The 26,437-nt window shown below is 40.1% G+C and overlaps 1 protein-coding gene across 5 annotated transcripts in view; it reads right to left on the bottom strand.

The window, feature by feature from the left end:
* TSHZ2 (teashirt zinc finger homeobox 2) overlaps positions 1-26,437 on the bottom strand; it is a 230,466-nt gene that overhangs the window by 161,669 nt on the left and 42,360 nt on the right. The window lies entirely within an intron of this gene.

Here is a 26,437-nt window from a genome sequence, read left to right as displayed (position 1 = left end):
TCTATGTCCTGTGATTGCATATTAGCAAATTAGTCTTCTGGGTCCTCACATCATCTTGGTATGTTGCCCATGAATTCCTACAACATACGGTGTTGAACTTCAGCCAAGACACACAACGTTAGGTACGGTTCAGCGCGAGTCCAATGACAACGCGATGTAGTCTGCAGCCTCCTGCACAGCCAGTCCAGGGTCAGTTCATGTGGGGACCCTGAGGGGCAGAGCTAAGAACCCAACTATGCCACAGGTACAGAAGGATCCCCAGGGCTCCCTCCAGGGATCCTATGCCTGTGAGCCCAAATGATAAACCTACTTTGTGTTTAACTTGCCGTGAATTAGGGGTGGTATCTATACCACCCCTAGCACAGTCCAACATAGGCTGTTACCACCTCGTGATGTAAATTGATCTGAATGCTCCAGCACAAATAAGGAGGTTTATCCCAGGTTTCAGTATGTCTCATGCTGTATTTTTTAAATCTAAAGCTGACAAGGAAGCAATATTCCATCCTCTATACATTTGTAATATCATGTCTGGAGCCAGGCTCTGAAAGAAGCATTATAAATTTGTTTTAACAGGACCCAGGTGACATTCTTGATACCCAGGTCCATGGCCATGGAGAGCCATATCCTGGTGCTAGGATTCAGTTTCCCAATGGCAGTTATGAAATCCAAGTCTGCAAGCTCTGTTTTGGGCATCTAACCACAGAAATTGTTCCTAACAACAAGAATGAGATAGGATCAAGACATTACATGTCAGCATAAATTTCGTCTCCTTCTCCCCCACTCCACTGCACATTCAGATTTCACAAAACTTTGGTAGGAATTTCCATGACTCATTCAACAGCAACCCATCTTTCAGAAGGACTGCTTTATTTGCGACACTTACTATAAAAGACTGAAAACTGGGATTTTTTTCTTTGGCTTAAAAGGTGAATTCATCATTTCATGCATAATGCATTCGTATAGGATCGGAGACTACTTACACATATGGGTGCAGCCCCATAGCAGTGTGAAGTGGACATAACCACAAATCTATTCAGTACATAATTGCATTTGCTGCAAACCTTTTTACACATGGAGTTTGAAGTGCAGAGGGACTGCAGTATATTGGTGCATAGAAATACAGGCAGTCTACTTCAATGAATTCCTAACTAGGTAGAATAAGCATGAATTAGAGCTACACAGGCTGTTTGCAAATAAATATAAATATTAAACAACACAGAGATAGACAGCCCTGTGAGCCATTTCAGTAGAAGAGTGATGAGTACCATACAAGGACTTGTACAGATAGGTAAATGGGTTGAAAATGCCTAGACTTACAAAACTAGTTTACGTTGAGAAACAGAAACTTGATGCAGAAAGAGCAAGGCATACAGGAACAAATAAGTAAATTTCACAGAAAGAAAGAAAGGGTGAAAGAAAAAGTGAAAGAAAAAAAGAAAATTCCCCTACAGGTTTAGCTGATAATGTCAACAAGCATCATTCTTACTTCTCTCTCAGTATATGTCAAGTCCTCTATTGCTTCTAATCTGTTGTAAGCTATATTCTCCATAGACAGATATAACACCAGAGGAGAACATTAAGACCACCTATTCATATTTTTTTGACATCTGAAGTACAGTCAGACCTCAGTAGGACTTCAGCTTTGGCACAGAGTGAATCTGTGATCTTATCAAATATGCAATCCCACATAAAGCAACTGCTGAGCTGCACAAGAGTCACATAAATATTAAAACGTTCAGAATGGTTAACTCATCAAACACACTGCCTATCTGGACAGATGGACGGAAGGACTGAGGAATACATCATACAAAATCTTGAATTTAGACGGTGTGAAGGAAGTACTCTAAGAAATTAGACGAGCACGTACAAAAAGCCACAGTCGCCACATATGTGGTCATCCCTGGCTTTTAATCAAGGAAGGTTTAAACCGAATTTCCCTAGAGTGTGATTGCTAAGAAGAACATGATAGAGGGGTATGTGTTAGGGTGCCCATCAGGGAGCCAATATATTTCAGAGCTGGTATAAGCCTGCAGTGATCCTATGGGGAAAAACACAGGCAGAGAGAAGATGTGTTATTTTGTAAACAACAAATGAAGGCTATCCAGAGATCAGGGACTGCAGTATTTTCCATCCTCCTGCTCTTGTGAAGCAGGTGGAGCCATCTTTCACCAAAACTGAGAGATGTTCAGATGAGGCCCATTGCTAAACTGCTCAGAACACTTGAGGAGACAATGGTTAATGCAAGTTAATGTATTTATTTCATGGTATTTTATCGCTGCTTGTTACTAGAGGAACTTAGCATCTGACATACACGTTATCTTCTCAAAAAGAGATGATAAACGTTTTCCAGAGAGGAGACGGGGAACCAAGACATCTGCACCTGTGCTTCAGAGGTGTTGAATCTCCCTTGCTCCCCCAGCCTGGGGCAGTGCTCCCAGCAGCTTGGACAGGGCATCTCAAAGGGCTTCCTCCTCTACCGATGCCAGAGCTGTTACATATCTTTATCCATAAGTGCCCCCATAGTGTTGAGCACTGCTTGGAGATCTGAGCTTATTTTAAGACTTAAGAGGGAGTAAATGACATGTGCTTTGTCCCCCAGCCTCTTCCACTGCTGGTGCAGGCACCAGTGCTGTGAAAAGATCGCGCCTCCCACATCTGCCCGGCTGTCTCTGCCCATCGCAAACCCTCGTGGAAAGGCCGTGGGCAACGCGTGCCCCAGGGCGCTTGGCTGCGGCTGACTTTGTGCCAGGGAGGCTGCGGAGAAGCGACAGCGGGGAGAAGCCTGGCAGTACCATCTAGTGGGTGCTGCCTCACACAGGCAGCCACTTCCAGGGAAGAAGGGAGAAAAAGAGGACAGAGAGCAGAGAAATAAAACATTCTTTATCACTGTTCTTGACAGGTATTATATTGTACTATAGTGCCATTTGTTTAGTTACTGCTACAGCAAGTGCTGTGCAGAAATCTTATAAGCAGCCATATGGCACCTCTGAATGAAAGCCATTATGCTTTTATGAGTAACCCACACTGTCTCTGCGAGGGGAAAGAACCTCCGTTTTCACCAAATGTCATTTTCCTATTCTGAAAGGAAGAAAATATTTCTGACTTTCACTGAACTCTACAAACTCAAGCTGATTCTCCTCTCCTGACAGTGTTTATGCAGAGGCTGAACCCACTGGAGGTCTCAAGGACCCACCAGGTATTTCACTACTGACATTTTGCTGTTGCGATGCTCATGCTTTTCAGCTGCGCCATATTAAAAAACACTGTTTGGATCTAATATTGTATTCTATAGTTACTAGTTCATTAACGTTTTACAGTTTTCCAGCCCCTACATTTGACAGCGACTGTCCAGCCGTTCTTAGCATTATTTTTAAAAAAGAGCAGCAGACCCTTGGAAGTGGAAAGTGTGTTCTCTAAACAGGGTAAAAATAACAAGTCATTAAAAATTCCTGGTACCTGAATGAAATATCTGGGCTGCACCTCTTAAATTAACTCTGTGCTTTTGCTGTGTGGAGCAAAAGTTTTTCTGGTGGTTGGAAAAAAAACACTTTCTTCTACATCAATTTCTGTTTCCAACCCTGCCATATTGCATTAAAAGTGGTACATTATGTTCTGGGGATTTGGTTGTTAAATACTGAATAAGGGTCTGCAACTTGCTAGTTGGGAAGTCACAACCAAATAAATATGTGTTAAAAAAAGAGAAATATTTCTGCACTACATATAGAGAACTCAACTTCTCTTAAAACTGCATGTTTGTATGCCTCATTTGCATGTAAAATGATTGTGATTGCAGGCACAGTTGCAGAAAATGCCTATGCAAATCAGGCATGTAAAGATGAACGTATTTGTATGTGATAGCCATTAAATTTATCAGTCCCTTGTCCACTTTCAGTATCTGCATATAGATTTTATGTATTTGGCTTTTTTTTTATTAAAAAAATACATCAACCTCATTTACTAAAAAAAAAAAAAAAAAAAGTCCTAAATAAAATAAAGCCTATATGGAGCCATGTTGTTAAAAGTAATCTAAATAATCTCACTTTACTGCTCCAGATAATTAACACTCTTCAGCAAGAACTTTCCTCTAAATATCAGTCTTCTTTTAGAGAGATTTGCCATTTTACTGCATTCATTATATACACCACACTAAAGTCAAGCCATGTACCAGAAATACTGCAGGGATCACGCAGAATGTAATTGCTCTAATGCTTTGCATATTTATGTTTGAGACCTTTTTATGAAGTGTTACTTTAAAAAAAGAAGGATCAGTTCATCTTTAAAAGGGAGTGATTGATTGCTGCCAGTCAGGCATTCCTTCATTCTTGGCTTCTTTCTTAGTCTCTGTAATAAGTTTTTCACGAACACCAGCCCGCTATTAAAGAACGGTATTCATCATAAGCCAAGCAGAGAGGAGGCAGACTTTGATGGGCACAATACCATATTTCAATCTACAGTGTCCTTTTTGTTAAACTTGATCTGCTGCCTCATTAGCGTTAGACCAAAAATACACAAAGCCTTTTGTAAATATTAATCAGAAATGTACAAAACCCCTCTCCAGACTAAATTACTTAGTATTGGGCTCTCTCCAGGTGATAATATCTAACTAAAAAAATCTGTTTGCCTAAATTGTGGAAGAAAAATACCTTTTTAGGTACATTTTATGTAGCACTCTTACAAGGATAAGTGTTTTAAGTAAATGCATTTTTAAACTCTTTTTTTTTTTTTTTTTTAACATCCACCCTTCACAGAGAGGAAATATACAGCCCTGCTGTATGTTGTAGGCTGCAGCATTCATCTGAGCAGTATGAGGTTTAAATTCCTGATATCCAGGTTTATTTCTGGCACTGCTGATTAATATAAGAGTGCTTTTTCATGTTTTCCTGCTAAGCTGAAACTTTATAGATGTGAGGCTGTGACTTAAGACATAGTGAATTAGCAACACATGCTTTTGGCTAGTAAATATGGCACTACAGAGGAGTTCACCTAATCACAGTCCAGATGGGTTCCAAAGCAGGACTTGGTCTTTTGCGCTTTAGAAGGTCTCTGTCAGGGCAATAAAATTCCTGGATTTTATTGCTGTTGTTGATTCTTGGATTTTTTTAAATTAACTTACAGTATTTGAGATGTTTTGAGCAAGGTGATTCTGCCTTGATGTTGGTAAAATCCAACAAAATGGATGTTCCTTGCACAAAATTTTCACTAACACAACAGCTTGAGCTTATGAAATCAATCTTTATATAATTACTGGTACAAGGCCAAAGCAGAAACATTGGGAAGCTTAGGTTCAAATCCTGTTCCGTTCAAGCATTCCCTTGAAGTCTGCAATGAACATAAAAAAAATAAATAATAAAAAAAAAACAACCATCTGTAAAAACTGGATTAGTCACATAACTTCTAAAATCAAAGCTCAAAGGTCGCTATCTTCAGAGTCTCTTTGTTAGAGTAAACAATACAAATGCCGTTAAAATCACTTTGCAGAAACAATTTCATAGCGATCATCGGGCCCAATTCTGCAAGCATTTCTTTGAGGAAATGTAGCTTCTTTAATGAAGCTATTCTTGCTGGCAAAGTTATTAGTTGTGCAAGTCTTTTCAGAACCAGCCCCGATTACAGATAATTTGTTGGAGCAAAAAGACTTTTGTGCTCTTTTTAGCAAAATCATTTCAGGCAGAACTCCTCTTAAAAGAAAGGACTGAGACAGCATTTGTGTGACATTAACAGCTGGACAATTTGTAAGTGAAATTAATGCTGGATTGGTATCTGCAGAGTTCCAATAACTACAGCCTATTTGGTTGTAAACTCAAGGAGACCTGACGCTCTTTTTGTTCATGTTTATACAACACCCAGCCCAGCCCAGCCCAGCCCTCAGCAGAACCAGAGCCCCAGAAGTCACAGTCCTAGGAATGTTAAAAACATTAAGACACCCACCACTAATTCTGCAGTGAGGACTCCATATCACATCACAGCTTTCCATGTGAATTTGAGAGACTTTGCAAGGATTTGTCTGAAAAGTTTGGGGTAACAGTGCAGTCAAAATAAGCCCACAAACACCTTGACAATAGATATGGAATCAGATTTCTGAATTGTAGTTGTTGGTATTGGCTGACTTGTTTGCAGCAGTTATTTTGTGTACATTTTACCCCCCTGAGATTGCATTTGAATCATCTTAAGTGCTACTCTGATAGGTTAGCAATAAGAGGCACCATTCACAAGCGTGTTAAACTACTGATAATAAACTGTATCCTTCCCCATCCATCCAGCCAGGCAAAGTCCCCAGAACTGGAGAGCTGGCAAAACACGGCAGAGCTATTTATTTTTCTTTTCCTCTGCTGATACTGTTTTCACAACCTGACATAACCTGGCAAAATAATTCTAATTGTATTTTGGATTGATAGCAGCGTTTTTCTCAGGATGCACAATGCTTATGAAGAACAGTTTTGTTTCTCTGTTACAGCACAAGTGTTTTTTGTTGATGGCACGAAATAATGGGATCTGTAACACACAGAAGTCAATAGTAAAACTATCTGCAACTTTACCTCCTGAAAGAAAACTGATGGCAAATGTGTGGGTCCCATTTTTTGTATCATGTTACTGTGGATTAACAAAGATGATTCATTAGAAAGCAATCAAGAAGGCTGCTGAGGAAGCCAGCAGTTCTACTTGCAGATGACACTTTAGAAGGAGGAGACAGACTTTAACAGTGCCCCAGAGAAACAACTGTACAAGGAACAAGGAAAGAGCTGGCTCACCTAGAACAACTACATTCAGTCTTGACCCCTGGTTATAAGTGGAACTGAAATAAATGTTTATTGAGGTACAAAACCAGCCACCTTTCTTCTTTTTAATCACATTTCTATATTTCATGAGTTCATCAAGGTTGGAGTAGGAGCAGGGAGCTGGCATGGGAAGGTTGGTACTCTCCAGAGTGAGACCCCATCGCAGTTCCTAATCCGAGAGCCTGGGAGTCAGCCAGAGATAACAACAATTTGGCTGCTTAGCCAGGGCTCAGATAAGTGCTCAACCCAACCAGAGAGGCTTCCAAACATTCTTTTTCTCAAAATCTTCAGTTTTCTACCTGACAGATAAAACAGGCTACTGCTTTCAGTTCATTCATCTCTTCTAAGCAGAGAGGTCCTCAATTAGAAAGTACTGAGCATTTGTTTTCAGGAACACTTACTCCTCTCTGTAAAAAATACCCTGCATTAGGTCCTTCCTTACAGCCAAATGCTGTGAAATAAATTAAAAGAGCATGCAATCAGTTCAAAATGACTGTAATTAGGCAATCAAATAGCCATAGGAAGCAGAAATCATCAATGTCTATAGCTAGTACATTTTGTCAGTGGATTTATTTGTAAGGTTTTTCCTTTTTTTTAAATACAACCCTAAGATTATAGACTGAAAATTAAAAAGGAATAATATCGATTCACCAGAATCTTTCTCATGCAGATCTCTGAACAGCATCTGTTAACCCCAGCAATTATGGGAAGGCTTCATGCCTGCCCAGTGCCTGTGGGATGAAGCCCTGGGTGCGGGGTCTGCCAAGCTCCAGCGCAAAACACAGAGCAAGCCTCTCCGCGCATCTACGTAACAGGAGGGGTAGAAGTATTTGTCAAGTTTTAACTTCAAGTCTAGGAAAATCCCAGCGTACAATTAAATAAAACTCATCAAAAACACAACCAAACCATATCCTTCCTGTAATAAAAAGAAGGCAAACAATATGCCCTTATACACGTTTATGCATACCTTTGTAACTGCAGGCTTCCTGCTCAGGAGTTGCCCTGCCAAGAATCATGTATCCTGTGATGAAATTTCTCAATAAATAAAGTGACTTCATTATTGAAAAGCTTAACTGTAGTCGTGTGTGCCGTTTTTAATGCAGTACCAGCCCTAAAGTGCTGATGAGAGAAAACCCAGATGCAGGAGACATTCAAGTTGGAGCCAGGACATTTTAAGGGCTGCAAAGTTTCATTAGCTGAGCTGTGGATCGATTGGTAGATTAAAACACTGTATTTGTTCATGGTGGGATCAGCTCCTCCACTGGTGTAAATCAGCATAGAGGAATGTAAATCTCTGCCTTAGCTGAGGATCAGGCTCATGATTTATTGTGCCTTGTTATTCTCAGCACGTCACAAAACGAGGGGGGACTCGGGACATTCACAGGTAGATCACCATCATTTCACCTCTGGGACTGAAGTTGTTTGTGGGGACTCTGGGATAAGGCTTGGACAGATTCCAGGTTCATTATTGTAGCCTGATTTGTGGTTAAAACATGTTAAGCCTAAATATTAAGCAAATACATCAGAGGAGGATTTACAGCTGTCCAAGGACACAGTAAACTGTAACACAAGCTCCTAGGCTGTATTAAATTTGTATCCCCGGTTTCTTTTGCTACGGAATACAACAAGCAAATCAAGTAATTCCTGGGACACATTAAGGATAGGCTTGCTATAAATTCCCTCAAACTGAATTGTCTGTGCCCAGACTGGAGCCATCAACTCCTATTTGAGCCTTTGGTATTCTGAAACTTTTTTTTTTTTTTTCTGGAAAATTTCAAACAAAGCATATTCTTTTGACTACCCAGCAACAGAGAGGACAAAGAGATATTTTAAAGTGAGTCCAAAGGGCGTTAAACTACCTCCCACCCATCCTCAGCATTATTACAACTAATAGACTGTTGGTGTGCTGGACCTGTTTTAGAAGATGAATCACTGCTCAGTTTTGGCCCCAGCGGAGTGCTGCAGACACTGAACTGTGTGGGAAGTCAGCTGTCAGGCTGATGCAACAAGTCAGAGTTTACCAATCTGTTCTCAGAAAACCGCAGCTGGCAAAATGCTTCACATTACGTCAAAGTACTGAAAACAAGGCAGGAAGAGAGACATACCTCTGCTTCCATCCCTTTAACTACAACGCTCTGACACCTCCCAGCCCACAGACAGTGCCTTCGGGGGGATTTGCTGGCGATGTTCTGGCGACCCACTTCAGTGGAGGACTGAGCCCACTCCTCAAGGGGATGCAGACATCTGTGAGTGGAGCCCAGGCCCCCCGTGCACAGTGCGAGGAGCGCAGATCTATCAGAAGGGCATCCAAATCAGTTAACACGCACTGCCCCGAGGCAGGCTGGAGTCAAAGGCACTGCAAACAGCTGCCTGGGACTACCCTGCAAAAAGGCTCCAGGCCAGGGCTGGCTCTTCAGTCTTGTCTTCTAGACACTTTCCACTTTGGGCTGCAGGGTGGCGTCTCTCCTCAGCTAGCACCCAGTCTGGAAGCTGCTTTTAAAGATGCAGCTGATGAGCAGAGACATTAATTTTCTGGTAGTAGCTTTGCAGTTAGCACATTCACCCAGGACAGGGGAGACTCAGGCGTATTCACTCCTCTGCCTTGGGGAGTTAAACCCACAGCTGCTGGGGATGCCCCAAGCAACCCTGGTGGTGCTCCTGTGTTTGCAGTGGGCGGCTCTTCTCTAAGAGCTGTGATGCGGCACACGAACGAATTCAAACTGAACAGTCCTGCTGCTGCTCTCTGCTCCCAGAACTTTAAGGCCCCCTTCTTTGAAGTTACTGGACAAAATTCAGGAACACTCCTGGGAGCCAGGTCAGCCCCCATAATTAATCCTCATCAGTAAGCTGTCCCCACCAGATGACAAAGGGATCTTCCTGGTTTAGTTTTCTTTCTCCCTCTCCTGCTGCATCAATTAATCTAAATATGTTCTCCCTCACCGCATGGCTTCAGCTGACAGAAAGTGTGTTTTCCCAGCTCTCCAAGAGGCTGAAATCCTCCTAGAAAGCAGATGACACAGATTCAGACACTGGCACTTTGGTATCCCAGACCCTGGGAGGGGACGAAACTGTGATGATGCTCACTGTTTCTTCTGGGTGCTATGTTTTACAAGAAAGTGGCCATTCCTGCTGGGCTTTGCCAGGAGCCTGGGAAGGCTGGCTAGATGCAGACTCATAGGGCCAGTTTGAGAAGCCACCACGTGCTTATGAAGGTAGTAGGGACAGAAATATTCAACCCTCTCAAGCAAAACATTCACTAAATGTATTGAAATTTAAAAATAAATAAAATAAAATAAAATAAAAATCAGCCTCCTAAGACATTAAAGATCATAAACTGAGAAACCAAAGGAGTGTAGGCATTCCCCAGGATAATGCAGTATCTTGGCAGCATCTCACTGGTCTCAACTTTACATTTAAGTATCAAAATACCACTCAAATCCTACTTTAAGTACCTAAATCCTGTGCTGGATTTAATCTTGAAGGCTTCATTTTTTATTTCAGACGTGATCCTGAATTGTAAGCAAAGACATCTATAACATGCTGGAATACCAGGCACAGAGATAGAGCTCTGGCACTAGAAAAAGGGGGAGGTTTTGGTGTACGGCAATGTGCTGGAGGGAAGCACACAGCACAGATACTCAGGGCAGAAGCAGTATAATTCTTATCTCTGATCCAGAACAGTATGTTTATTCCCTGTGAAACTTTAAGCAAGTTGCTCAATCTCAGCTTCAATTCCCCATCTGTAAAATGGGTGTCACCCTTCATTTCTTTTTAGTCTTCTTAGACCATACAGCCTTTACAGTAGGGAGTGCCTGCTTTGTTGCCTACGTATGCAGTGCCTACTACAATAGGTCTTTGATTTAACATAGATCAAAGTCACCATAACACCAGTAAACGTAAGAAAACAAAATACACTCCTTACACACTTCCACCCTGAAGGGTCTCCAGCAGAAAGGGGAGGAAGAATGCACCTTGCCCTCCCTCTTGCTTTCTTTTGCTGGTTAATATCCAGGTGATTTCCAGCAGAGAGCCATTGTCATGTCATGGAAAGCAAAGATGCAAAGCTCTGTAGGTCTTTTCTACCCCAGGAATCCTGGAGAAGCCACAGGGGACTGGATTTTTGCTTTTTGAGAAGATGTTGATACCTGTTTTCCTGATGGTCTTAATGCAGATGTTCAAGACGGGACATCAGCATGGATGCTCGCAAAACTGGAGTGAGAATGGCAACAAGATGAATGGATCCAGCCAGATGAATGTGGCAAGACTCTACAGTGAATCCACTTGTTTCGGTTTTTGATGCTCTCACATAAAAACCAACTGCAGTAAAACCCCTCGAATTAAGTAAAGTTTCCTGATGGGGAAACACGTCTGGTTGTAGGGAACATGGGCTGGAAAGGATGAGACCAACTTCTGCACTGTCAGTGAGGGGACACAATGAACGAGCTGAAGGCAGATGTACTGTACTCCTCTCTAACCTTAAATAAGGCCTAGAATAAAACCAAGTTTCTCATTTGCTTTCAAGAGCTCTGCATCAGGCTCCTGGGTATCTAGCACATAATGAAGAGAATAATAGAGGGAAAAAAAAAATATGGATTTCAGCGGAGATGGAAGACTGCTAAGTGTGTGAAAACTAGAGTCTTTGTAACCAAGTGAAAAATATTTTTTCCCAGCATTCTGTGTTATACACAGTGCAGGCTTTGGTGAATTGATTCTCAACCCACTAAATGAAATATTAGCAATATCCAAAATAGAAGGTAGCTCAAATAGAAATTAGCAGTAACACTAGCCTCCACATCCAAATCCCACCACCCACCACAAAGATTTGCCTCCCTTCTTACATCCTCACCATGGATACATTCACGTTATTCTTTCTAGCCTCCCCTAGCCCATCTGACAGTGATTTCCAGGAGGAATTGCCACCCAAACGGAGCCAACTGTAGGCCTTGACAAGCTCTGATGTGTTATATTGCACTCATTTAAACATCCTGAGACCAACCACCTGCACGCAGAATTACTGCATTTAGGCTTCTCTAACCCTGAAATCACCAGGTATTTTATTTCCAGTAAAGGCTGGATCAGCTCCTAAACCCATGACACTTCTGCCCGTTGAGCAGTTTTGACTCAAGTGAAGAATCTGCTCTTGATCAGGTATGGTGACAATCTGTAAACTCTTTGTGAAAGAGCCTGTATCTTGTGTATTTATACTGTGCACAATGAGGTCTTAATCATGACTGAATGCTCTTATATCACAAGTAATAACTACAATAGGGAAGAAATTGCAGCACAGTGATAGTACAGAGGAATCTGCTCTTGACACTTTTAGCAAAGGTGTAGTATAGAAATAATAACATGGTAATATAAAAGCAGCCGATGAAGTAGAAGACCTACCTCCTAGCAGTGAATGTTATTCACTTTTTTCTGTAATCCCAACACAAATCTCTTGGGCTATGGCTTTGTTTTTTACAGCTGTACCTGGGGGACAAGCTGGTGACATAAACAGGTTCAGGCTCTAACATCCTGGGAGCTTGTCAACAATTAGTAAGAGCTAAGTAAAAAAAATATAAAACACAACTACTCTGTGCTTATCATCAGTGGCTTTACGTGAGAAACTGGTATGATTGACAAGAAATAATATTTCCTTATTAATTTTGTCATGCAAGTTTGCAGCTACATTTTGAGATATTTTTTTGCCTTTGAATAGTCTCCTTCCTGAATGTGGTGTCAGCTCTAATTCTCTGAATAACTGCCATGAAACCAACACGCACGTATCAGATGTATTACTGTTTGGAAATCAAGCTCCGTAGTGCTTTTAGAGCATACAATATCAGCCAGTTAGATGGAATAATTTCTCCTTCAATTTGCTAACCAAATTTAAAACAAACAAACAAAACACGAATTTTTGCCCCTGTTCCAGAAATGTCAGCTGAGGGCATAGTTTCTCATAAAATACTTAATTTCACTCTCTTGCTTGGGGTCTCTTAGTCACTTTTTAATATAAATGTAAAATTGTGTTAACGTGACGTACTCAACTGTAAGTAAGTTTGCAATCTGAAGAATTGACTAAAACACCTTTTGTACCTAAATTTTAATTTCAATTGATACTTAAAGCTTTATTAGGTTTCTGATTTTGGATGACTGAACTGTAAGTCAAGGAGGAGTCACACAGCAGTTCTCCCACACTAGTGGTCTGAAAGCACACGTAGAATATGGAAGGGAAAGACTGATGTTTGAAAATAAAATATGTCATTTCCATTGAAATTTAATTTGAGTCCATCAGCAACAGTCTTAGTGAATAGCAACTGTATTTGTTACAACGTCAGGAATGGAGTCCAGCACAGCCTGAAAATGAGATTCCAGTCTATTCTGAAAGCAAAGGAAAAAAAGAAAAGAAAAGAAAAGAAAAGAAAAGAAAAAAAAAAAAAAAAAAAAAAAAAAAAAAAAAAACATGAAATAACAACAAAACCACATCGGACCAGATTTTGTAGCATGGTCATTGTTACAAGCAATAAGACTAGAATTCAGATGTCTAACCACATGGCTGTTCTCCTAATTAGCTGGGATCACAAAATTGTGTCTGAAAAAGCAGAAATCATATTTTAAAAATAGGTCTCAAAGGCCAGATTTTTAGAGCTTCATCTTCCAATACAACACCTACAGAAAAGGCAGATTTTCAAAAGAAACTCCCAGACTCCTTCTGTGCCCAGGAGATGGGAGCTCAGTAGAACACATTTGAAAATCTTCCCACTTCATTTGGTTTCCTAAATACTGGTTAACCTGCCCCAAATCTCCTCGCTCCTTAGAATCCTACAAGGCAAATGCTGTATGGCCAGTTGTTTTTTAGAACATCTGCCCCCTAAAATTTAAGAAATAAACATGCTGCTTCGTGAGAGGCAGGGGCTGGGATAGGGCATGGAAGATTTGTTTTTCTTTGTTACGATTTGTATTTTTTGTGCTTTATCTTTGCCATCCATGAAACAGGAACAATGCATTGTCTGAAACGCTTTAAAAATGCAGTCCAGATGAAAGCTTAAATGTGTGTACATTTTTACGTACACACACACAATCTGTATGTGTATGTATACGTATCTATAACCAAAGTTAACTTGCCAAAATCTCAACACAGAAGCACATGTGTAACATCTCAGCTGAAGCCAATGGAGCCGGAATTCAGCCTTTGGGCCGTTATTTTAAACTGCAAAACTCATTTCATGCAGGAAAACAAAAATAAACAAACAAACAAAACCCCTTCTCATCATGGAACTTTTAAAAAACTATTTCCCTCGAGCAAAATGGCTGTTTCCCCTCCCACATAAACTGGCAGCCAAGTCAGGAACACTGCTGAAGACTTCCCATGCCTGCAGAATCAGATACAAAATTTGCAGGAAGGCTGGCACTTATTTTCTCACAACAGTTTGTTCTTCACATATTTCACAACTTTTAAGTTCCTTAATGTAAATTGGAATCATACATTTTCCCTCCATGTGTTTTATTGACTCTGATCTCCACATTAATGTCATGTAAGAAATGGGGTGCTAAAGACAGCAAACTGGTTGCAGTTCTGTACAGGTAGTTGTCCCCTTTCTCCCTAAACACCCCGATGGTGTCACGGGTCATCCTATCTCCTGTGATCCTGCCTGGATTAACAGGGGCAGCTCCTGTGAAAACCTAGAGATGGTTCAGCAGGCAGGGGAAGGTTTGGATTAGAGGAGACGGTGTTCAGCTGCAGGCTTGTTCTGTAGCTTTGGGCAGCTTCTGCTCCCACCCCTGTTTAGGTGCTGATGTCTGACTCCAGCCAGTGCCTAAATACCTCTGGGAGCCTGCAGGTCTGTCCCTGCAGAAGGGCTGCCTCTGCCCCAGCAGGACTCCTGTCTGCCTAAATGTGTTATGGACTGGGGAAAATTCAGAAACTAGATTTACAGATGACCAGAAATCGACCATTCTTTGAACAGAGCTGTGCAACTCGCTTGGCCTTCTGTCCTTCTCTCCACTCCATGCCCCCAAATGCTCTACAAGCACAACTTCATAGTGTTTATTCCTAACAGTTTACTAATGAAGACACCAAATGAGAATAGGGTGGAAATATCCTTATTTCATCATATAGAAAGCACATCCATGTCATCAAGAGGTCATGTGGAAAAGTAGATTAGAATTAGATGCCCTGGATTGCCTGAGAGATACTTCTCCGTGTGAACAAAAGACTGGGAGGTTGGGAAGTTTGGCCTGGATGAGGTGCTGAAAGGCAGGGAAAGCTGGGAGTTAGAAGCTCTGCATGCTGGACCCTTAACTCCAGGGTCTCCTTATAAATGTGGCAGTTTGGGGCTGATTGGTTCTAGGGAGGTAGCTGGAGTGAAGCTTTTTGGATTTAGAAAGAATTAAAAGAATATCTGAAATGATTTCCCTAATCAAATTTCTGTTCCCTTCATGTTCAAATACTGTTTAAAGTAATTTAATTTCCCATCATGCTAACAATTTCTGTCCAATATTTTCCCCACTAACTAACATCAGGTGCATGTATCTTTTTTCCATCACATATTATGAATTTTCCTTTGCAAATTTCATTACTTAGTCTGAGGATCGGGGTCTGTTTTTTTTTATTATTATTATTATTGAAAAAAAGAAAAAAAAAAAAAAAGAGAAAAAAAGGGGGTTGTCTGTGGTTCAGTTTTATCAAGAACAATATTGATTGTGACACACTTGCATATTCCAAAAAGGACTGTAAGCCCACATAACACTTTCACTGCCAAAAATGCTTTTTCAATTTTTTTTTTCCTTAAACAAACTCACTTGGACCAAAACATCACATTTTATTTTTCTCTCCCTCCTGTGTAAGTTTTTGCTTGGAGTTACATTTCTCCATGTCTAAGCAATGGATATGAATCAAGATTCAAAATTTGGACTCTGTTCCTAAAACAAGAACTGCAGTGTTTTTGTTGGTGCTAACAAAGCACATGCATCTATGCTTCACTCCAGAACCTTTCTCAGACTTCAGATTCCTTTGATCCAAACAATTCTTGAACAAATCTGGCCAATCACCTGTGTGCATAATAAACACACGTCATATCTGCATGGACCATCCATCTCTGCCGGCCTGTTTGGGTTCGATACACATGGGGCACCTATCTCACTACCATCCACTGTAGTTAAATTTCACAATCACCAGTATAGATAACCTTAAAAGAAAATTAAAATCTAGTATTTGCCAGCATATTTGTGAAAACATTATGCATTTTACTGAATACAAATTATGGCACACATTTCAGCCAGGCTAAAATTTTATTGTGTATAATGAACATTTGTAATTTACTGGACTAATCAGAAAGCCAGATCAGCAATCGCCTTTTTCAATGACTGTGCTATTTGTAGCACAATGGGATCCCAGAACAATATAAAAGTTTGCCACTAATAATGATTTATCTACTACCTGATTACAAGATAAAGGTGTTCTCATTTACAGTTAGTAGCTGGAGACACAAATATCCTGGAATACTTTAAGGAGCACAACTAATTTGGTACTTTAATATTATCCTGGTTAAAGCACATGAGGGCACATTGGACTATCAAACATTTCCTTGACTGGGACTGAAAGGTATCATGCAGAAGGGGAGTGGTCCTGAACTTTAGTAGGATTTAGGAAAAGAATGCTAAAATGGATCCTACTGTGCAAATTTTCATGCTGCTTATATTCTTATTATGAATAAAATCTCTGTCCCCTGTTTTCATGCCACAGTAAGGAATGGAAATCTCCTGCTCGGTGTCCTTGAAGGCAGTTTGTTCCTGTAAACACCAGCAATGAACAACAGATAGTCACATTTTTTTTTTTTAATCATTAAATTACGGTTGGAAATTATAGAAATACAAACCATGTTATGCAAAATGTGCCTGATTTTGGTCTCAGTTAAACTCTGGGCTGCTTTGCCGAAATATTTTCCAGACTTCTCAGATATTTTGCCTTATTCTGAAACCAGTAAGAATAAAATCAGCTCAGGCCCAATTTGAAGCCAATCTTAAGTCTTCAAATTAAAAACACAAAACATGCAGTTGCACGGTTCTGCATAAAACTGGGTGGATCTTACCCATTTAGCCTGAAATTCACTTTGACTTTTCATTTATTTTTAATCAAGCTAAACCAAGCCAACAGAAACTAATACTGAAGAAAAATGTTGCATTCACTTCTGCAAAGAAAAACTGCCAAATTTCACGTAGTGTTAATCATTCCCTGGGCTTACCAGATTCATAAAAACACTTGTAAATTTTTGTGTGATTATTTTAAATATATTTCCATTGTATATATATATATATATATATATATATATATATATATATATATATATATAAAATGAGAAAAATGCATCAGAGATTAACCAACAAAAACAAATAACAACAAAGAAAGAAGTTGTAGTTCACAGATATTAAAAAAAAAAAAAAAAAAAAAAACAAAAACACACCTCAGGAGATGTAAATAATAATAATAATAATAAACATAAAAAAACACAAACATCAACAAAAAGCCCCCAACTTTGAAACATCATTTAGAAACTGTATTTGTAGCAGAAAAAATGTCAAAAGCCTCTGAAACAATCTGAAATTAAGGCTGTTGACTAAAAACATCCTATTCTTTAAACAAATGTTCTCCTTTTATAGGTGGAAGAGATCGTACATGATAGAGAAATAAGCAATCAAATCAATGACAGTTTGTCACCTTTGTTAAAGTTTCTGCCTGTCTCCAATCATGATGACCTTATATACTCCTACAATTACCAAAGGAAATGCACCTATAAAGTAATACAGAGAACAGAGAAAAATTCACAAGGCTTTTTCTCTTCCGTCAATTACCTTAATTGACTCTACCTGTCTACAAATGTTGCCCAATACAGTCATCTAACCCTTACATTATTACAAATGTGTTCAGGTACTTTTCAGGAGCGTAGCTGGACTGCATTTATGTTAGCCCTTATGTTCAAATCCCAGATATTAATCTTAAAATTCAGTGAGAATCTCTTTGTTTGGATTCCAGCAGGCTTTGAAACAGACCTAGAACAAACCACAAATGCTCTGTCAGTTTTCTTTCTTAGCTTAAAATTCACAGGTCCCTTTGGATCCCAGGACTTTTTATAAGTTTCTTATAGAAGCTAAAAGGTTTTTAAAGTATAAGATAAGCAGTGAGGTTTGATTTCACAGCTATGTGAGATACAAAACTTACTAGAGCTACAATCTATAGATGAAATGAAAAATAAACTCGTTTTCCTATGATAGAAAGAACTGCTTAGTTTCATCATATCTTAATATTTTATTCCCCAAGTTACTGGAAACTGTCAGGCAGATGGATGAATGCTTATGAAATGCAGACCTTAGGACAGAGTGTATTATACTACAGATTGGCTTCTGTGAGAATAACCCTGTAAGTGACTGATGCCATCAGTGGCAACAGCCTCCCACACATCCCAAGTTAAAGGATTTTCTGTAAGCTGAGACCTTCTCTCAATGCTCTTGTTGATGTCCCATTTCTGAATAATCATCTGCATCATTTCTATAGAGTAACGCTGTTCGATAGTTAGGGCACTGCAGTCTAGTTCTGCAGGAGACCCCGAGCTGTCTAGAGATGTTGCCCAAGACAGTCATCTAACCCCTCTGAGCAGTGGGCAAGTCAGCCTGGGCACGTACCCTGCTCATACCCTGCTTTTACAGTTCCTGTTCTTTCGTGTGATTTTTTGATCATCTTCTTTTTGTTGCTACCAATGACAAGGACAGAATTTTGATGAGGGGAAAAAGCTCTTTCAAAGTTTATTTGTAATTTCAACACCAAAGAAAAATCAAAAGAATTATGCACGATTGCTTAAAATGTGAAATTAGCAGTAAATGGAGATCTCTTAAAGTCCCTAAAGTTGAGAAGACATTCTTTGTGCCATGGAGTAGATACTCAATGCAATCAGCACGTTCTACACAGGTAATTACTTTTACTACTAATGGTGCCTCCCACTCAGTGAGGAAGATAAGATGTTCCAACACTACTTAATCACAATGCTTCATTATTGCTCCACCACCTACCGGGTAAAACAATTCACATGCTGTATTCAGTGACTCTCACAAATGAGAAAAATTTATGAATATGTGAGCAAAACAGCACATAGTCTACAGCAGAGGCACCACCCTGAATAATTGTAAAAGACCATAGAAAGTTTGGAACATCTGCAGTTCTTTTTGTTCCTTTCCCCAAATACACAAGGAAAATAATGAAATTTGCAAAAACAGAGAAAGCCATCCCTATGGTGATTTGATACCCTGAAAGTGTTTTGGATTCTTTTGCTGAAGCTTCTGAAATTTCCCTGAGACAAAACACAGTGTAAAAATAGATGCATTCGTTGCAGTTTCATGTTTTATTTTTGGTATTATTTTTCATTGCTTTGTGCTAACAGCATGCTACAAATTGTTTTACTACTCAGTGTATCAAGAACTGACACAGAAAACAAGAAGTAGGGAATAAAAACTCTCTCTTTGTGGGTTTACAGAATCTTCCGCATAGGTTCAAATGGAGAGCAGATAGTGAGTTAGCTGACCAACGTAGTGTACAGTGTCCTACACACAGCACAAGGGACAGACTTTCAGGAGCTCTCACCATAATGAAGCCAATGCAAATCATTTTGGAAATTACTCCAAAAAGACACGGACTGTCTTATTTTTCATGTATGTAGAAGAGCAGTATGTACTGCCCTTGTGCATTAAAATGAAATTTGTGTCCAGTGTCTAAACACTGCCCCTATCCCAGAGACAGTCTATGAGACTGGAAGCCCTTAACTTTTGTGGTACAACAGGCTGGCAAACAAGTTCAAGCAATTAACTCATTGCTCATGGTGATGGCTTTGTTACAGCAAGGAGTGAGCTGGAAGGAGTCTCTAATGGCAGAAACTATATTTCCTCCCTATGTTCATATTTTCCTAATCCTATGGCAATACCGAGAAATCCAGGTAGTTCCCAGGCAGATCACAACAAAAGTTGTGTCGAAGAGGAAGGTGTGGCAAGAAAGAAATTTCCCGAAGCACTACACGAAAATCTACTTGAGGGATGGCAGTTCGCATTCAGCAACGAGAGTCCAGTCTTTTTATAGCAAATTTTACTACTTTTTAACTGTTGTCACTCTGTCCTTTATACTTACATGCACCTGTGCGTATTCCTGTGTATAAGCTAGGTTGCTGGCTGCTTTTTGCCAAAGCCTTTGACTCCAACCAGCAGCAGTGAAGAGCCACCTGGCTGATATTCTTCCTCTTGCTGGGAGAGACTCAAAGGCTGGTGAGATAGTGGGCAGAGAAATGTCTTACAGATACCGGAGGGAGCAAGAGAGGATGCTAGCTGAAAGCCATGACTTGAGAAATCCTGAGGTTATTTTTGGCTGGAGAAATGAGCTAGCAAAGGAGGAACAACAGTAGGAAATACAGATAATGTACTGCTAACAGGTCAAGCGCTGAATACTTCACTGATGGTGGGAGAGAAGTGTTTACAGCTTTCCATTTCTGTCCTCATTTACCTCATAAATGATCACTTCTAACTGAGTGTTTGGGGGGGCAGATATAAACCATTCTGGTAATACCTGGTGTTGTTGAAATCTGGAAGGCTGCATGGAAAGGCTAGCAAAACACACAGATACTTATTCATTCCTGAAGAATACTAAAATAAATATAAGGAAAAGGTTTCTTTTTCACAGCAGTAAATTGCCCATTGGAAAACCCTGTCACATTGACATTGCAGGGTACCAATAAACCAGTGGGTACAGTTAGACATCCTATCTAACACAGCCAATGTGACTACATAAGCATTTTGCCTTTTGGTTTCTTTAAAGCACTGTCTTACTCTTGTGTGGTTGGAAGAGTAACTAAAAACCAGTACCAATTGTGTGTGTGTGAAATCTTAACGTGCTTAAACCAGTGCCATGATTTTTGGCAGCCTGACTTGGAGAATTCAAATGCTTGGATCAACAGCAGTGCAAGCAACGCTCATAGCTTTGCATCCACGACCAGTACAACAAACATTTCTTGCAGCTCTCTGTGTGGCCACGTTGCACAGAAGACATGTATAAACATTTTTATTGACTCAGCCAGGAAGAACGATCTAGCTTCTAACTGTTACACTAGCAGCGAAGCAGGCTTACCAGTCTGCTCTAAAAATACTGATTTATGTTCACCATCTAAATCTTTTATTTTTGACTATTAGTAGATGTATGTAGTTTTAATATTTTTATTCGCTTTTATCACAGAACATCAGAATAACATGAGTTGCAGAGACAGCACCTGTACAGCAGATCATGATTAATGAGGGAAGATGGATAAAACTGTGTACACACAGTTCAGTGTGCATGTAGGATGCTTCTTAAAAACCTGTGGCAGTCCAGGGGCAATAACCTATTCCTTTTGTGACACAAGTCTCTCAAGTGGCTACTAGGAAATCGAGGTGGTTAGGATGAAGTGCATTTCCTAGCCCCAGGGTCTGTTAGAGGAATGGAAGGAGTATGAACAGTGAATGCATATGCTGGAAATAAATATAACTTTTACCTTGAAGAGTTGCAAATAGATGAATAAATGTACTGTAGATTAACGAGGAAATTAAACATTTTTTTTCCCTATAAAAGTTCACAGTATTTAATGGTCAAAAGTATAAGGCAGTAACTTTTAGGGCATTTCACATTTCCTCTTTCGAATTGATAAACAAAAACAGGGCAAAAGCTAGATATTGTTATTATTTTGGACAATTTAACAGCAAGATCCTTTTTCTGATCAAGACATCCTCAGTGACTTCACCTTTTGGGAGACTGCAAGCTCAGGTGTCATGTTCAGAAGTCTATAAGGTGTCATGTTCAGAAGTGACTATAAGGTCAGCTAACCAGTGCTCGTACAAATACATAGTAACCTGCTGTTAAGGGAGAGAAGAGAATTTTTAAGCATGTGCACTTGGAGCGAAAAATTATTTAAGAAGTCAAATATACCTGTGTATTTTAGAAAAATAAACATATGCGTTCACTTTTTACTAATCTAATGGAAAATCATTTTGTTTTAATGGTTTCAAAACTTCCCCATCCCTTGAGCAAACTGTACCCATTACTTTAAACACCTCAGTGTCTAGTAATTGTTCACAAATGTGTCAGGCTACCAGTAATTTAAGTCCTGTCAGGAATAAATCTCAGACACTCACTTCTTCCAGTCAGTGACTTGAAGAAACCCGCCCACATGTCAATTACAGGAAGCTCCGCGCGGTGGCTTTGTTCGGAGGCTGTGTAAACAGCAAAAGCTTCCTCCTCGCTAACAACTGTTTTCCAAACCCTATATAAATGTTTATGTGAACTATCCTGCAACAGCATCTAAAGCAATAAAAAGCAGGCGCGTAAAAAACAATCTGTGTTGTACTTGTTGGCAATAAATGTACAGCCTGTGGAAGCTATATATCCAGTTGTGAATTATTTTCTCTCAGAGGTCTGACCTCAGAACATTTAAATGTTAGATTGTAAATCAAAATGATATACTTCTGCTATCTACAGATTATTCCCCAGTTTCTGAGTCCTGCTAAATACATTGGTCTGCAACTACTTGCACATTAATATGTAAATAAGCACACAGGTAGAAGTATATTCCAGAGAGATATAGGGGAAAGTCAAACAATCAAAATATATGAGCGGGCATATTTTCTCACCTATGTTATTGTTCTCTGCAAGCCACCGGGGAGTAGCCACAACTTGATATATGACTGATGCAGCACAAGGAACAGAAAAAATCACTGGAGAACAGCTACAGGAAGAATTTAAAAACACCAAACAAGGTAAAATCTGGAGAGCTTAGAGTCACGAAGTGACACACTTACCTAACTGACACTTTAGGAGTCTGAAATAAGATACTCAGAAACCTCGTGCAGCTAGTTTGAAAGAGCCTAGATTTTGCAAATGTCTAAGTCTCTACTGATAACATGTGCTAAGCAGAATTTTTGTTGCTTTGCAGGATTGTCTGTGCCCTTGTATTGCAACTGCGATATCTAATTCCCTACAAGGTTCACAAGATAAAAGTTTTACCAAAATTAGTCCACACAGCCTGATTCAACAGTGGTGATTTGAAATGACCTTGTGGATCAAGGATTGTTGCCATTTTCACAGAACTCACAAGTTAGTGTATTTGCCATCAATACAGAGGCTCAGGCTCAAACCCCTGCGTGTCCTGATTTAGAGTGGGAATTTTAACTCCCGTCTCACAGCGAGACCCCCAGATGCCACACTCCCTGCTGAGGTGGGTGTCTTCCAGCCCTTCCCACTGCAACTGTTCCACTTTGTCTTCACATTTGACTATACATTAGACAAGAAAGTGGAAGGCAACCCTCCCAGACTGTGCGCAGCACCTCAGCCAGCAGACTTAATCTTTCTATCTTCCCTCATCCCCTCTTTAATGTCTTTCCATTCAAAACAGGAGTGGTTTGGTTGTTAGCGTGCTCTCATGGGAGGCGGCAGAACTGGCTTCTAATCCAGTTAGGCATGGGATGGTTCCACCCTGCAGGGCAGAGCAATAACCCCAGGCAGAAGAGCAATGCCAGACCACGCTCCACTCCATGAGGGGCACCTGGCTGGGAGCCCAGGCACAAGGAGCTGAAGCTGGCCAAAGAGTTTTGGGTCTCTCTGCTGGCTAGTTTGGATGGTTACTCTGCAAGGGAAAGTTTCTTAGGTTCCCCACGTTGTGTATTGGAAAGGAATCTGGGGCATGCCAGTGGCTCAAGCTGCTGTGCGACAGCAGAAATCCCCCAGCAGAGAGCTGGGTACATGGCACAGTGACACTGAGACCTGTCTCTTATCCAGGCTTCTCAGCATTTTCAGCTCCAAAGCTTGCTTGCTTTGGAGATCTTTGCATCAAGACTGCCTAACACAGCTAGAGACACTGCAAGTCAACAAGGTACCCAAATATTAAGAACTTACTACAGTTACTTTTTCTTCCTTTTTGGGCTACAAACTCTGATTCAGACAAAGCATTCAGCAATGCCATGAGGTGTTTTGCTGAAGTACATGACAGGTTTTGAAGCCCTTCAGGTGTACCACAAAATCCCACTCAGTTCACTAACGTGGACTTTGGAAGGCATAGACTGAGATCTCTCCAAATTTCCTTGTAACCGTTTTACAGATAAGGGTTAGTTAAACACTACAGTTCTTTCCAGTATGAGTAAATTGACTCTACCAGGAGCACAGAATAAGGAAGGACTCTGAGAACTGGCAGAAGGCAAAGAGAAATGGCAATGACTTTCCAAACTGAAACACTGTGTAGCTACTGAAGACAGCTCGTGCCAGCACACATAGTTTAGGACTGAGTATTGAGGTTCCCAATTCAGCAAACGCTCTTACTCAATCCCCTAGGATTTTTTTGAGGATCTGGCCCTAAGCTTTTAGCCAGAATGACTCACCCTCCATTGTGCTATATTTCTTTATGGTAGATCATATTATATTGCCAAATGAAAGGAATGTGATGTTCGGCAGAGGGAAAAATACAAACAAACAGGGAGAGCAGATGAGGTGCTGCAGTTTAAATTGTGCTTTTCAGTTTTTTTATGTATCATAACTGTATGCAAGGATGCCCTGGAGCTACGCTATAAGAAGAACACTTTAAGATGAACCAACATAAAGAAACAAATAGCAATAAATGACATAAGTATAGCACCTACTTATTTTTCAGAGATACAGAAGATTGGAAGCAGTACAAACATAGCATTGTACAAAGTGTATTTTCACCTAAGCAAGCACACACTTATGAGATATATTTATGAGACAGATGCAAGGACTAGAGTAGAAATATAAATATGCACATATGTTATACAAGAACGAGAGAGAGTGGGAGGGACAAGGGAAAAATATTAGGGGAAAAGTTTCATCAAGTGTTTTTGGTTGAAATGTTAAGAAATATCCAAGTAATTTGGAATCTGCCTCCTAATTTTATTTTTCTGTATGTTACATCTCTAGGAAAAAAACCTCCTGATCTTCCTTCTGTTATTCCTTCAGCTACTGGCTTCCAGCTGCAATAATTTAACTTTGTTAGGAGTAACTATGGGACCTACAAACAAATGAAAAAACTAGGGGAGAGGGAATTACTGGAGATCATGGACTACAAGCTCACCATTTGAGTTCAAAGCTTGATTGTATTAGTGTATCTGGCATAATTTGGGGATACTTCATTAGTTTAGAAGTTTCTGAACACTGAATTACTGCAGAGCCTTAATGGAGAATGAAAATATGGAGATTGAATTGCAGCTTCTGGAGACTGAAGAAAGAGGAAAGGTTGTGAAATAGTCACTTCCCTCAGCTATGCAAAAAGCTGTGGAATCCGTCATGCTGACGCATTGTGTGTAACAATCCTAAAGAGCTCATCAGAGGAGACTGCAAAAGTATTCATCAAAATTTTTCTCCAGGAAACACCAACTTCCTGGTGGAAAAAAAAAAAAAAAAAAAAAAAAAACCAATAAAAAAAATTGAAAAGATCTAGATGAAAGTCCTGAAGTGCATCAGTGTGTCTCAGGAGCTGCAGCCAGTGCCATCACTGCTGCCACATGCAGCCGGAGCCTTCTCCTGCTGCCCTGCAGAGCAGACTGGTGACACACAGCCGCAGCGCACAGTGGGAGCAGCAGTCCCACAAGGACCTGGCTCAGCAGCTGAGGAGAATAAAAGACTTAAGCTCTCCCGACCTACCTTCCCACCAGAACACGTTTTCATACCAAACTACTTGAGATCTCCCCTTCTATCTCCATAGCCTGGTAGATTGTTGACTCCAGGTGGCAAGGTGTGCTGAGCCTCCACCACTAGGCTTATTCTGTCTTGTGGGGTCTGGCCACTGAACATCCCTGAGGGAGCAAGGCTAGACCACGGCCAAGCTGCTACACAGTTAAATGTATTTGGAGAATAAATCTTCCAATGATGAGACACAGTGTACCAAGCTCAGCTAGTTAGTTCTTCATGAAAAATAACTTAAAGAGTTTTTTTCCAGTGAAATTATATTTTTTTTTTCTCAAGGGAAAACAACTCATCTGTCACTGGGTAAAAATATTCTGGTTAGATGGGCCTCTAACCCCTTTATTTCACACCCCTTAAGGGGTGAAACCTTTCATAAATCTCTCTTGGTTCAAAAGAAATCTATCCCATGATTTTTGCCCCATACATGAGATGATAAATAACACACAACCCCACTGCAACCCATTATGTGTTCCAGACTAGGTGAACGATTAGATAAGACATTTCTCCTTCTCATGAGGGTATCCGTTCATATTTTGCATGGTGTGGAAAGAACGTATTGCACTGAATGACGACTGATGATGATTAATGTATTATTCTACAGAGCATTATGGTTTCTTTTCATTTGTACTGCATTGTTAGGAGTAAAATGTGATAAAATGGCTGTAACTGTTTTCCACCCTACTTTCCCCCTCCCTGTAGAATTGTTAAAAATAACATTTGAAAAATGATTGAAAATGAGAGAAAAAAGGACCCTCTTTTCTGCTAGCATAAGTGGGTCTAACTCCCCTGAATTTAATGAAGCTTCTTTCATTTATAGCTGCAAAAAAATCTGCACATTTTTAATAAACACTTATTTAACTTTTTTGTTTGCTTTTCCTTCCTCCCTGTAGGAGTTGGAAATATGGCAAATGTGAAGATTTCAGATTTAACT

Source organism: Anas platyrhynchos, chromosome 21, assembly GCF_047663525.1.
Source record: "Anas platyrhynchos isolate ZD024472 breed Pekin duck chromosome 21, IASCAAS_PekinDuck_T2T, whole genome shotgun sequence".
NCBI lineage: Eukaryota > Metazoa > Chordata > Aves > Anseriformes > Anatidae > Anas > Anas platyrhynchos.
The sequence above is the reverse complement of the archived record's forward strand: the minus strand, read 5'-3'. Positions and strand labels throughout refer to the sequence as shown.